This window comes from Petaurus breviceps, unplaced genomic scaffold (assembly GCF_028583685.1).
Source record: "Petaurus breviceps papuanus isolate PSGF00001 unplaced genomic scaffold, PetGlider_PUasm1.0 90879, whole genome shotgun sequence".
Classification (NCBI taxonomy): Eukaryota; Metazoa; Chordata; class Mammalia; order Diprotodontia; family Petauridae; genus Petaurus; species Petaurus breviceps.
This window is the reverse complement of record NW_027187368.1, coordinates 7,553,161-7,564,595: the sequence shown is the minus strand read 5'-3', so window position 1 is coordinate 7,564,595 and position 11,435 is coordinate 7,553,161.

Sequence of the window (11,435 nt, the reverse complement as noted above, 5' to 3'; positions counted from 1 at the left end):
AGAGAGAGAGAGAGAGAGAGAGAGAGAGAGAGAGAGAGATTATGAACTCTCATTGCAAATTAGTTTAATTTCCTGTTTTTTTTCTTTTTTAATAGTATGGCTAATATGGAAATATGTCTTGCATGATTTTACACATATAATTGAAATATACTTTGCTTTCTCAGTGGAAGGAGGCAGAGTGGAGGGTGGAAGGGAGAGAATCTGGTCCCAAAAATTTAAAAAGGAATGCTAAAAATGAATATTGATTAAGAAAAAGAGAACCACCCTGTGAGGTATTCAAATGACACAAATAGAGAAATAGTCTCTGAAAATTTAAATGTTTACCTCATCAAGTGCCTGAGATTGGATCTGGAAACCATTCTCTTGATGACAAGTTCAGAACTCTACTAGCTTCCCAAAAGTTTTATTTATTTTTGTTCCTCCTCACCCTTCCACCTCATTCTGGTGGAGGCAGGTGGAGGAATTTGAAAACATTTAGTCTTTCTCTTGAATCATTCCTGCTTACAGAATCTGAATTTATACCTGGGAATCTGGAACACGGTTTTTAAAAAAAAAATTCCCACAGTTGTTTTGGATTGCTGCCATGGGAGTTAGAATATATCTTGACAATACTCAGTTTTCTCTCCCTCGGTTTGCTCATGTTTCATTCATTTTTCATGACATACCACAGAAACTTTTTGAGTCAAATGGATTCATCATATGGTCACTGGCTTGGGTTTTATATGTCTTCTATTCAAGCTGGCTTTTTAACACTTAAAAGACTGAAAAGACATGCGTATGTGTACACAGAGACACACAGAGGACCCATTTGGCTCAATAACTTGCTTCAAATAGAGAAACTTTCCAAATTCTTAGCAAGTCACTTAATATATACTTGCCATGTCTCCTTACCTAGACCAAGCCCTTACTTGGTATTCCCGACTGGTCTCTCTCTGCATTTGCTTCCATCTCACATTAATTGCCTACTAACATAGAGATGGTAAATATTGAAATGAAATGGTTGGGGGAATTAACAGAAAGTGGGGTTTTTCAGAATTTTGGAGGTTGGAGAAAATTCAGATTCCAGTTGATTGGGGAGATCTGTGCTTCCTTGGAATATATCTCCCCCAAACCATTTGGGGGTATCTATCATTCTACAGTCAACCTGGAGAAGTAGGGGTGGAGATTTGGGTGTGGGTACTTTCCTTCTACATTATCAAAATCATAAAACTGTAATCCACTGATTGATTACTTTTGACTGGTGAATAAGAGAATCAGACTCTGGCAACTTTAATTTATATTTTTCTACTACACTCATTGTGAAGTTTTACTTTATAACTATCACTGCTTATGCTTTATCTGCCAATTAGACTTAAAGCTCCATGAGGGTAGGAAGATCATATCTTATCTAAACTTTATATCTCCAGAATGCTTTGCATGTAGTAGGAATCTGTCACTCTGTTTCTGTCTCTTTCTCTCTCCATCCTTCTCTCCCTTCCTCCCTTCTTTGAAACTACTGGATACTCCTTAATACTAATTCATCTCTATCTTTACAGGTTTCTGAAGAAGTAGACATCCTGTAAAGGAATGGCTGATTTCTTTAACATAGATAAGATTCCCCAAAAGTCTTGGCACAGTTTTAAACTTTAAAGTCAACTTAAAACTGAACTAATACTAATCCAATTAATCCAAGTTGCCCATGCACATTCATGAATGAATATATGGAGAGGTTTGGGGATGAGGCATAAACATCTTCTCAAACTTCGACAATGTTTTTAATTATTTTCCTCTCTTTTATATTCTATCCTGGGTACAGAAAAAAGAAGTGGATTCAAGGATTATCATATTTTTGTCCTTTTCCTTTCCTGATGCCGTTCTAGCATTTTACCCTGGTTCTTGGAAAGTCCTACTCATGCTACTCCCTAAAGTGGTCCCTGAAAGCCTTGGGACACTAAGATGACAAAAGAATACATTAACAGACCATGAGAAATTATTTCATTTTCTCTCCTTTTCCTAATCAGTAGAATTTAAAGAGCACTCAAAAAGGTAGAGATTTGGAGAAAGATGTATCACTCTTGAACTTATGCCACATTAATGGTGATATCCTGTACAAGAAATTCTATTCTTGTTCAATTTTAGCCCACATGTAAAGACACAAAAAGAATAAGGATTACACCAGAAAGAAAATAAACAAATAATTCATGGTCAAGGTTCCCCTTATTTTCTGTGAAGAATGATAATTTGTTCATTTAAAGGTGCCATTATGATTTCAGTTATCCAGTGTGGTCATGGAGTATGTATTAAGATTCATACATTTGTTCATTCATTCAACATATATTTATAGAATGTCTAAATGTTTTAATCACTGAAAAAGGGTACATGTAATTTTAAAATATGTTTGTCTGAGTAGATGACAGCTTTTCAAAGGATTACATTTCTTTAAAAAATCATCCAGCACCAGAACTATCCTGAACATGCTTTATCTTTGTTTTGGAATTGAGGGTGTTGCATTTCCTCTGAACTATTGTTATCAACAGAAAACTTTATAATACAATGATGTCAAAGAAATGAGGAATTAATAGTCTAACTTCTTAGAGTTGTAATCTTAAAAGTCTTTCTAATCAAATCCTTTCTTTCTATAGTCAAGGAAAGTGAGGCCTAGAGATGCAAATGATTTGCCCAAGATCATTTAACAAGTTCATGGCAGAGCTGGGAGTAGAATCCACTACAGACTAGGCTACTGGCCTTACCCATCACAACACATTGCATTTCCAGAATAAATTAGGAGGGAAAGGTTCTTAGCTGAATCCCTCACTCTCTTGTTGTGTCATACAGGAAGTAACAAACGAATTCTGTGAATTCCCTGGCAAAATAGCTCAGTCTAAGGAATCATAGTTAAATGGATCTGAGTAATATAGTGTTATTTAATGCCTTATGTCCTTCCATGGCCAGGTTGTAACTCAGTACAGCATCATCCATAGACTCTCCCCTTAGCAAAAAAGTAGAAGTCTTTATTTTATGTGCAGATGTCTCAATAAACCTGTCAGGGAAGGTAGATCAGAAAATGACTCGTGTCTCAGCTTCTTATACAATATTGTTCATTGTTTAAGCAGTCTCACTCAGCAATAAGTTTGTCAGGGGACAAACACATTAGATAAATGTTCCCCATCCTCCCAGACCAGCATCTCTATTGAAAAACGTTATTAGGGCAGTCATTGGGCTAAATGAAAATTATTCCAAATGGGATCAAATGTATATGGGTACGCTCTCAACAATTTCATGGAAAATTGCTTCCAAAATTACACCCCTATAAAGAAGCACCCATTAATAACACTCCACAGGGCCACATAAATTCCTTAAGAACCATTGCTTGGTGCAATTAGGTATATAGAACATTTCTGTATTACCAAGAAGTGGACTTGGAAAATACAGTGGTATGTGTGAACAGCAATCTTGAGATCAGCAAGGCTGCATTGTAGATACTATCATAATGAAAGATCAGTTATTTCTCTCCAAAGGGGGTCTGATTAAAGTTTGTAAAATCGGGAAAATGAGTGGAATGAGTAAATTCAGATAGGAGAACTCTAGAACTAGATTTCCCCCTTGAAGATGGAAGAAGGTCGTCTTAGGGAGGAGTAATGGATGATAATAAATCAGAGAAATCAACCAGTCTGAATCCAGAGGAGAATCCAAATGTGGTTGGGACTAGAATCAATTTATGGGCCTATTTTGACTAATCAATCAACAAACATTCATTAAGCTTTTACTGTGTGCTAGGTTCTATGCTAAGCATTGTGGATACAAATAAAAAGCCCAAATGATCCCTACCCTCAAGGAATTTACATTTTATTTCAGTCATGAAACCATAAAACATTGCTTTTTAATAGACAAGATCTTGGAAAGTTAGAACCTAGAACATAAAATGGTACTATAGCAGGGGAAGCTTTAGGACATAGATAATAGAATTTAGAGGGCTAGAACTAGAAGTGACCCTCAATTGCTAGGGTGGGAAGGTATCCTAAATTTCAAAGCTGAAAGAGGCCTCAGAACATAGAATGCTATTTCTTAGACATCATCTAATCTATTTAACCTTATCGCTTTGAGGATAAGAAAGAGCAGAGGAAGTGACTTTCCCAAGGTCATATAGATAGTTAGTGTCCTTGATCTCTCCCCTAGATCATGACATGGCTTTTTCAAGTTAGAGAATCCCAGATCTTAAGGTATCATTAGTAACAAATTTCAGGAAATTTCAGGGGAAAAATGCCTTGTGCCTTTCTGCCTCATTGACTCTCTATCTCATTTCAAATCTCATCTGAAAACATCTTTTCTCTCCTGACCGAGCCTGCTAATTGCCCTCTCCCACAGCTATTATTTAACTGGAATATATGTAATCTTTTTAAACGAGGATATTTAACTCTATAGGGCTGTTAGGCTTTTTTTTTCAGTATTAGGTTAAACTTCAATTTAAGTTAAAAATCAGACTACTTGGAATCCTAAAGGGATGGAAGCCCTTGGAAAGTTCCAAAAGCCTTTTGTCTACCTTGAGAGGGTTGTGGGTCATTTAAAGGATGAAGCCAGTGGAATTTGTCTTTATATCCTCCTGTCTGCCTACTAAATGCCCGAACCCACTTTCCTTTACCTACCAATGCTTCACCCATGTTCTGATCCTATGTTCTATTCTTAGTCAATATCCCTCGCCTGTACAAGTGCTGAGAACCTCACAAGACAAATATTTTTTAATGGTAGCTAAACACCTTGAGATTTATTATTTTGCTTTATTGGCTTACCCTCCTACAAGGTCTTGCCCTTGGCTAGTTGTTGACTAATTATAGACTCTTTCACATGGACAGAAGATTCCATTCCTTCTTCCATCTAGTCCCCTGACTTCATAAACCTGTCCCACCCCACCTCCATCTCCCAGGCAGTCAGTAAATGTAGACTCTAGTTTTAAATTTTCCACTAGTGAACTCTGAGTCCTCTACTATACTACAAATCCTCTTTATCCTGGAAGTTGACTTTATTTCTGGGACTTCTCACAATGGGAGTTCTCTTGCTTTGCAAACCATTTCCTCTGATGGTATGATTCTTCCAAAAATCTCTATTTGAAGGAGGAAGCCCAGTCCTGCATTGTCTTCATTTCTCTCCAGGCTGTATTCTTTTTTTTTTTTTTTTAAGCAATCGGGGTTAACTTGCTCAAGGTTACACGGCCAGGTGTTTCTGGGTGGCTGAGTCCGGGATTCGATCTCCAGGTCTTCTCAACACTGGAGCCGGTGCTCTTACTCGCTGTGCTACCTGGCCGCCCCATCCAGGCTGTATTCTTGATTATTTGTACTTTTTCTACCATGTCCCCATTTGAGTACCACCTCCTCTCTCCATTTAGGTTTAAAGAACATTCATTGATCATGTTATAAATCAATGAATTCAAACTCAGTAGGTGAGGTGATTTATTGGTAAAGTAGTTTGATACAAAGGAAGGATTTTATTTTTTTTCCCCTAAAAGACCTGGGTTTGAATCCTAGCACTACCAATGGCTATCTGCATGGCCTTAGAAAAGTACCTTCTTGTCCCTGGGTCATAGTTTACTCATCTCTAAAAAGAATGGGTTGGATTAGTGTTGACCTTAAGTTTCCTTTGAACATCAATACCCCAGCCTGTTACATTTTATCTAATATCATTAGATTATGAAGCAGTAATTGTTTCATTAACATTTAGAGCTTAAACACCATAAAGTCCAACTCCCCACATTTTATAGATGAGAAAATGAGGTCAAGAAAGGTTAAATAACTTGTCCAAGGTCATGTAGGTAATAAATCACAGAGTCAAGATTTGAAACCAGGTCCTTAAACTCCAAATTCAATGCCTTTTCCACTATTCTTTCTACTTCCTATATGCCCTTATTTTTAAAATAAGGAAGGGGAAGCTCAGCAATTTGAAATACCTTGCCAAAGGTCATATAGATAATAAGTTACAAAGCTGGGATTCAAAGCCAGTTGGTCCAGCTCCAAAATCAAAGCTCTTTCTACAATGCAAGGTTTCTTTTTTTGTTTTTCTTTTAGAAACTGGGTCTCCCTGTGTCTCACAGGTGAGAAGTGTGGTGGTTAGCTATGGCCCCATCTCACTATTGATCACAGGAACTTAAAATTCATTTGTTTTCAATCAGTGCTGGTTCACCCATACTTAAACATTCTGGTGGTTGCCCCCCTCAGAGGGGCTCAACATTTTGGTGTGAAAGTTGGTACAGTTACCCGAATGATCTGGGCTCTCACACGTCAGAAATCCTGAGCTCAAATGATCCACCAGCCTCAGTCACCTGGGTGGCTGAGTTCATAGGTATATGCTATCACAAATAGGCTCCCTTTTAAAAGACCTTAAATTTTCCAAGCCTCAATTTCTTCTCCTATAAAATGAAGCTAATGATCCTTTATTATCTGTTTAAAATGGCAGATGTGAAGAAAATGCTCTGTAAACCACAAAACTCTATGGAAATCTTAACTATCATTAGTGTACACCATATTGAGGCATTTGGACTTGACCTTAAGGGGAAAAAAAAAAGTTCAGTCAAAGAAATTGTTTAGCTCTGGGTAGTCAAAACAAACTGTGGACTGAATTTTCCATTTTTCATCCAGTTGTTTCTGCTTCATGTAGGCATAGTCTGTGTTCCATGTCAGGGTTAAGTTCACTGAAGCTTAATTGGAAAGTGCACAAACTTGTACAGAAAATACCCTTGGGTGGGGCTGACCCAAAGACCCTTTGTTATCTGCTTGCAGACACAGCTGGAAAAAGCTAAAAAAATCTTTAAAAATGTAGTTTTTTTTCTGGGCTCTGTCCCTACCATTCCCTCTGAATATATCTGGCATCCTTTCAGCAAGAAGAAAAAAAAGTCAGCTTATTCTGGGTTGGTTAAGAATAAAGGTAGATTGGGAGGAAGTGAATCAATGTGTAGTCTGTCTTACTCTCATCTCTGGGGAAATATTGTGGAGTTGGAGAAGATACAGGTAAAGGTATCTACATGTCTGTTGTAGTTAAAGGGTCTGCTGTATGAAAAGAGGTTAAAAAAGAACATGGGATTAAAATCTGGAAATTACCATAGAGATCATCTAGTCTAATAACCTAATGTAAAAGATGAGGGAATTGAGACACAGAGAGACAAACTGATTTAAAGAAGGTCCTACATTTAACAATGGAGGCCATTTGGTATAGTGGATAAAGCACTGAAATTGTAGCCAGCAAGACTTGAGTTCAAATCCTACCATAAACATTCAGTAACTGTATAATTCTGGGGAAAATCACTTAACTTCTTTAAGCCTTAATTTCTTTATTCTCGAAATGAGAATAATAATAACACTTATCACACAGGACAAAATGAAATTCTGTGGGATCATAGATTTAAAGCTGAAAAGGGTCTTAAAGGTAATTGAGTACAAATTCCATATTTTATAGATGAGAAAACTGAGGCAAAACATTAAATAACTTGCCCAGGATGAAACTACTGGTAAGCATGAGGTGGGATTTTAACTCAACTCTTACTGCTCCAAATCCAGCATTTTCTCTATATAACACTCTGCAAACTTTGAAATACTATATGCATAAATGTTCATTAGCATGAATGGAAGAGATAAGACTAGAGGCTAGGTCTCTTGTCTTCTAACTAAGAGATGTTTCCATTACAGTACAATGTACTTACTGCCTGGTAGGGTATGGTATTAGAGTTAAGTAGAGATGAAACATAATCAATAACTCACTTTGGTGCAACCCCAACAATAGAAAAAAAAACATTTATTGAACACCAACCACATGCAGGGTCCTGTGGGAGATGTCATTGGAGCTACATCTACAAAGTTTACTCAGATGTATATTCACTGGTCCAAAAGAGAATACATGTATCAAATGAATGCACATGGAAGGGAGAATCAAGTACATGTCAAATGAATGGTCCATACCATAGTTTCAGATGAAGCATAGCTAATTTTAGTCTGTGTTGTTGACCCAGGAAGGTAGCCTGGAAAAGGCAAAATCTGAGCTGTGTGAAGAAATTTTATCTCAAAACTTTATAGGAATCTATGCTATGAATGACTATAGGTAGGTCTGGGTGAAAGAAAACAATGATTTCCATAGCTCTGACAGATAACAGCCCATGCAGCAGCTGCTGTCTTCTATAGAAGGTAGCTCTAATGCTAGAGATCCCTAAGCTGGGAGTCAGAAAGAGGTCCATTAATCACATTGTGTAGAGACATCAGCTTCCTGATGGTTGGAGCTGAAATACTGTCTCCTGATTGGGAAATTAACCTGTGACTTTTTAAGTGTTTGTGGAAACTTTCAGGAAGTGCACTACTTTCCCAGGATCAGCAAATTGAATTGCATTTAACTTAATTGTTAATGATATGGCATATTAATTGTGAAGTGTTGATTCTTTCCCTTCAGCTGTTGCCACTTGCTTTTATTGGCAGTGGGGGGGGTGGGATGAAGAGGTGTTTTGTATTGTAAGTGCAAGTTATATGTATAATCAGTGAAGGGCAACGTCCAAATCACAGGCTGGAAACAACAATTGCATCCTTAAGGGATATTGTTCTCAGTTTAGAACATGTCAATCAAAGGCACAGAACCATCAACAGATAATTGAGGAATGGAGGTGAGAAGGCAATTGTCCAGTGGGAGCAAAGGCATTCCAAATAAAAAATATAGTTGGGATGAAATTAATTCGTGATTAAAATCTACATCTATTTGTCTGTGTCAGCATCTCTCTGTCTCTCTCTCTCTCTGTGTCTCTCTGTCTCTGTCTCTCTCTCTCTCTCTCTCTCTCTCTCTCTCTCTCTCTCTCTTTTTACTAATGTGGGGTGGGGGAAAATGTTCACATTGAAAGTTAATTAGATTTCAAAAATCACCCATCATTACCCCATCCAGGTACTTGATCCTGCTCTTTTACCAACTCACTGTGACATAAAGTTCCTTTCCTTTTCAGAACTTCAGTACCCTTATCTCGATTTTTCCAACTTCTAACATTCTACAGTTGTAAGTTTCTGTCTAGCTCTGACTCAGTGTTCAAAATCCCTTCTACTTTGAATATTCTATGAATTTGGATAACTCATCTTCCTGAGTTCAAATCTGGCTCCAGATGCTTACTAGCTGTGTGGCTGGGGAATTCACTTTACCTTGTTTGCCTCAGTTTCTCATCTGTGAAATGAGCTGGAGAAGGCAATAGCAAACCAGTGCAGTATCTTTGCCGAAAAAAACCCTAAATGAGATCATGGAGGGTCAGACATGATTGAAATGAATGAACAACAACAAAAAACAATGACTTAGAAGGCCACATTTACACAGTGGGTCACAGATGATGGGGACAAAATGGTTCCATTAGAGCTCTCTCAGTATAGTACAGTTAGTAGAAATTTGGCAAGTCACGGTAGGTGATTTGATTGTTAATTTCAAGATATTCCAATAGTCTTAAGTCCCCCATGCCTGGCTGAATCAGCAGGTATCCATTGGGTACCTTGTGTGTACCCTGTGGAAGTTCTAAGTTAATAGGGATATATAGCAATTTAAAAAAAAGTGCGGGCTTGTCCCCTAAGGAATTCACAATTCAGTTGGGGAGATCAAATTAAAGCCAAAAACCAACTGGAGAATGATGAAACAAACAAACAAAAAAACTGTGTAACCACCTGCTAAACAGTGTGGTGTACCCTCAAGTATAATAGAAGCTTAAGAGAACTGAAAGTGAATTCATAGTCTTCATGAAGGAGGTCAATGTATAGTCATATAATATTAGAGTTAGAAGGGAAGCTGAGAGTCACCCAAGTTACACAAGGGGAAACAGAAGCCCAGGGAAGTAATCCATGAAAGACATTCAGCAGACTTTCTCTATTAGACTGTCTGCCTTGGAAGGAGAGGAACCTGGGCATTTTCACTGGCTACCCCCTTCCCTGGAACTTTGTCCCTCCTCATGCTTATCTTCTGGCTTACCTATATTCCTTCAAGTCTGAGGTAAAGTTTTCTGCAAAAACCTTTCTCTCATCCTTCTTAAACTTAGTGCCTTCCTTCTGAGACAGCCAGCCAGCCAGCCAGACAGATAGATAGTGTATGCGTTTATATATATGTGTGTGTATATATACACACATATGTATATATATACACTTTGCATATAGGTATGAACATATACACACACCCTCTGACAGTCCTAGATACATGTATGTATGCAAATGTGTGTATATATACATGTTTATGTGTATATATGTATATGTATGCATATATAGATACATACATATACACACATGCATCCATCCATACAGAGAGAGAGTTGTTTTTGTTTTCATGTTCTTTACCCCATTAGAATATGAGCTTCTTGAGAGCAGGGATTATGTCTTTGACTTTGCCTCCCCCCCACTTTTTGGATATTCTCAGCACTCAGCACAGTTCCTGGAACATAGTAGGTACTAAATAAATACTGGCTGACTTGCTTTGACTTGCTAATAAATTAATAGGGAAGTAAATCAATGCATTTAGGAAGCTTTGGAACAACAAAATTTGAATAAAAAAGTCAGGCAGGTTAATTTTCAGGGTAAGGCCAAGAGGCAGTCTAGTATAATGGAAACATCACTGCACTTAGATTTAGGAGGCCTGGCTGCTCACATGTCAACTGTGTGATTTGGGGAGTGTCACTTAACCTCTTTTGGGCTTCTTGCCTTGCCTGTAAAATGGAGATAACTGCCATGGGAAGCAGGATACAGTGGTGGGTAGTCTTTTAGAACTGGTAGGACCGAGGTTCAAGTTATTCCTCTGACATACAGATGTTTGACAGTAGTGAGTCATTTAAATTTAACTAATTACTTTATTATTATTTAATTAAATAATTTAATTAAATTTAAAGTTAAATTTAAAAATGTCTCAGACAACTCTTTAAGGGAGTAACTTACTATATATATATATATATATATATATATATAATTCTTCTTTACAATGTAACTAATGTGAAAATATGTTTATTATGGATGTATATGCAAAGCCTGTATTGATTGCACACCATCTTGGGAAGGGGGGAGGTGAGGGAGGGGGAGAAAATTTAAAACTCAAAAGCTTGTGGAGGGGTAGCTAGGTGATACAGTGAATAGAGCACAGGCCCTGGAGTCAGGAGAACCTGAATTCAAATCTGACCCCAGACACTTAACACTTACTAGTCACTTAACACTTACTAGTCAGGTGACCTTGGGTAAGTCACTTAACCCCAATTGCCTTCTCTTCCTCCCATCCAAAAAACAAAATAAAAACAAAACCAAAAAAGCTTGTGGAACTGAATGTTGTGAACTAAAATAGATAAATTTAAGAGAGAGAGAGAGACAGACAGAGAGAGAGACAGAGACAGAGACAGACAGAGAGAGACAGAGACAGAGAGAGACAGAGACAGAGAGAGACAGAGAGAGACACAGAGAGAGACAGAGACAGAGACAGAGAGAGAGACAGAGAGA